Here is a 3,889-nt window from a genome sequence, read left to right on the forward strand (position 1 = left end):
GGTTGCAGTGAGCCAAGATCACACCATTGCACTCCAGCCTGGGCAACAAAAGCAAAACTCCATCTCAAAAAATATATAAAAATTTTAAAATCACTGATGCCCAGGCCCCATACCCAACCAATCAATTCTGCATGTTTTGGGAATCAGGCCCATGCATCAGTAGTTTTAATAGCTCCTTAGAAGATCCCAGTATGTAGCCGACATTGAAAACCACTGGGCTAGTAGATATGAAAGGGCTTAGGGTAGGGCTGCAAATATAATATAATCACCTGGGAAGTTAAAAGTGTATATGTGTGTATGCCTGTGTGGGTATATATGTATCCTTTCCTATCCCTCCCCTCGCCCTGAGGCATGCTGAGATCCTTAGAGAAGGGAGTACCATTTTGGAAAATTCCTTTCCTTAAACAAGTAGAAAGGAAATTATAATACCACCTGATAAGTGAAAGACACAGGTTACCGCAGGTTACTGTAAGATCACGTAGACAGAAAACCTAGCCAATGCCGAGGGGGCCAGTGACTCTTATCCAAAAGGAGCTATAAGAACAATGACTCCTAAAAGAGTTAGCCAGGCAAAGGGAGATAGGGTTGGTTTTTCCAAATAAAAGGCCTAAGCTCAGGCTAGTCTTTGGCAAATTCTTGTTCAGCTCTTTCCCCTTCCCTGTTCTTCTTCCCTCCCTACTGAAAGGTCTCTCCTGAAGAGTACTTCATCTTAAATCACTGACTCAGGCTTTGTTTCCAGAGAATCCCACCTGCAATAGTTGGTGCCAGAGGAGTTCCAGGAAGCAGGACAGACTTCTGGAGTTGCATCATCTACTAGACAATGGATCATGAGGACGTTGGTGGAGTATTGTCAGTTCTCAGCATACCTGTCCAGGCTGCCTTTCACCTGTGGTGGGCTGGAATATGATGCGGGTGAAAGGGAATGCAGTGGCTGGTGCCGTCCCTGGCATTGTGGAGATATTGGAAAATAGTAATTGAAGGGACCGTAGAACTGGATGGCTGCTGCTGGTCACCAATGATGTGCTTAAGAGAGGAAATGACAGGCTCAAGTCAGCTAATCATGAATGAAAAGTGCACTGTGAGAGACAGAGGGCCTGCTAGACAGCATTGCAAGAGACTCTCGTCACCTGCAGCTGGAAGACAGCCCAACCCTTTTCTGCAACAAAGAACTACAGTGAAGGCTTAATGTTCAGTCAAAGCAGATCTCCTTTGTTAAAGGCAGAGCCCTGCAAGGGTAGGGTGGGACTCTGAACTGTGGAATAAGGCTATATCTCATTGCTGGGTAGACAGATGCAGCATTTGACCCCCAGATTCCACCAAACCAAGGTGTCTGCAGAAGTGATCCACTCCCACTGCTAAAAGATAATGCCCTCCTTTCCTTGCTATGCAGAAGTTTCAAATGAAACGGACCCTTATAGGACAATGTTTTCCTGCCTTCCACCTTTCACTTTTGGACACCAGACCAAAACTGGGGTCACACTTCATCATGACTCAATTGGGGTAATTAATGTTTGCTGTGCTGAGTGGAAAGGGGCTACAGGCCAAAGCGTTACCGGACATGGGCAATATATACCAGCAAAACAGGGAGAATGGGAGGGGACCATGAGGTGCTGGACCAAGGGGCATAGAATATCAAGCAGGAGAAGGGAGAATTTGTATGGGGTATGGGGCCTACAAGACAGGATTTGATTCGCTGGAAAGTTACCATCACAGAGAACATGAGGGTAAATAATCATGATAATAATAATAATTCACTGGGAATTGCCTCCGGGATGGTTCTATTATGCTGCTGGATGACTCTTGGAAGCTTGGGGGAAAAGCAGCGTACATTCAATGAAGTGGAGAGGCCAGAACTGCCATGGCAGGCTGTGGAGGAAGAGGACAAAAGGCTCAGGGAAGTGGGCATGCTGGAACAGATCTACCGTCTAACACCAGGAAGTCTACCAGTGATTACTTTCCTCAGGAGGTTCCGAGGAAACTAATGGAGTAAGAAACTCACCGGTGAAAGGGATACCGACATCATTGCGAAGCTGCCTTCTGCAGCTGAGGCTGATGATAAGCGATGCTGTTACAGAACTAGACTTCCTGGTAGCAAAGGAGATTAGAGTGTTCCAGAATAGCAGAGGCCAGGTGACAGCACTTAGCCATCAGAAGCACTTATCTATTAAAACCACTTAATTACTGTAATGGGCAGCCAGGTCAGGATGTCAGCCAGGGGCACTGACCTTTGGGGACCTATGGAGAGGACTAATCGAATATGGTGTTCCTAGGAACAAGAAAGATAAGTAGGAGAATAGTGCAACAGAAAAAAATAGTGCTAAAGGCATATAAATAGAAGATAACCTACAATTAATAACAGGCTACCAGAAGGCTGAGGTCGGGCACCCCAATTGAAAGTCATGATCTCTTGTCCCGTTTCCAGACCTGAGCCATTTCTCAGACTCAGAACCAATTGACTGAAAGGCTGCATTATTACGAGGAAGGCCTGATTGACAGTCAGGTGATAACTGAAGGTCTGGCCCACGCCCATCTAAAACAGGTTCACTGAGTCTGTGGACTCCACCAGTGGTTATTCCGCTGGTTCCTTCATGGAGAATGGAAATACCTAGCACTTGGCAGGATCCTCACATTGGTTCCCTGAGCTGTGAAACTAGAGCTATTTTAGTAGGAACTCTAATAGTAGTCCTTGAAACAGACCCTCTCACACTAAGAAGAGTATTACAGGTCCCGAGAATGGCAGACATTAGCACCATCCCGAAAGACTTCAAGAATGCAGAGATGGTGCTCTTTGTCATAACCCTATTTAATTAACCAGTCTGACCTCAGAAACACTGGTTAGATCACAGTGTACTACAGTGGACTACCAAGAACTTAGCCGAATATTGGCCCCATTGCAGCTGGTTTGTAAGATCTGGTATCTTTACTAGAGCATATTACTACAGCCTTGGTACATGTATGCATTAGGTTGGTGCAGAAGTAATTGCAGTTTTTGCCATTACTTTTACTTTTGCACGATCCTAAGAGCTATCCTTCTGTAAATGTGTTCTTTTCTATATGCACCAGGAAGAAAGATCAGAAGCAGTTTTTTTCTACGTGGCATTGACGTAATATTCTCTTGCCAGGGCAATGTTAATATCCTGCTTTCTGTCATATAATATAGTCCAAAGGGACTTGGACAACCTGGGCATCCTGCAGAACATGGCACTGGTCTCCAATATTTATGAAACCATGTTAATTAGATGTTAGAAGCAAGAAATGGCAAGTACTCCATATGCCTTGGTAAGAAACATGTTCTCCACACGCAGTCCCTGCTCCGCCCACGCAGAACATGAACCTGGGCGTCGGATCCCTGCACTCCCAGGGCAGCCTCAGCGGCGCCATCAACACAAGCCTGCTGCCCTCCTCCCTCACGCAGAGCCTGATCGGCAGCGGTATGAGCCACGTGTCCACGCAGCAGACGGCACAGAGCAGGCTGCCCACGACCTCCATGAGCATCACAGGGCCCGGCCACAGCCCCACGGGACCCACCTCGCAGGGCGTCCCCATGCAGGGGCAAGGCACCATCTGCAACTATGTGTCTCGGACCAAAATCAGCATGTAGTCCAACCCAGATACCTCCTCTGCCTCCGCCCAACCCCATGGGAGCCTGGGCCTGCCTCCAAGAGCCGTGAGACATGTGGCTGCTGGACGTGTGGCGCCCCCCCCCCCCCAGGGAGCTGCCCTCCTGCTAAGTGCTGGTGGGGAGGGTGGGGGTGAATCTCTGCGGGCCGCCTCCCCTGAGAGCTTCCGGAGGGACGGGTGCCCCTGGGTACATAGCAACTCCTCCTCCTGTTCCCCTGATTTGAGGAATCTCAGGGAAGGCCGCTGGGAGGCGGGGGGTGGGGGTGGG

This window comes from Rhinopithecus bieti, unplaced genomic scaffold (genome assembly GCF_001698545.2).
Source record: "Rhinopithecus bieti isolate Rb0 unplaced genomic scaffold, ASM169854v2 scaffold_28547, whole genome shotgun sequence".
Lineage (NCBI taxonomy): Eukaryota > Metazoa > Chordata > Mammalia > Primates > Cercopithecidae > Rhinopithecus > Rhinopithecus bieti.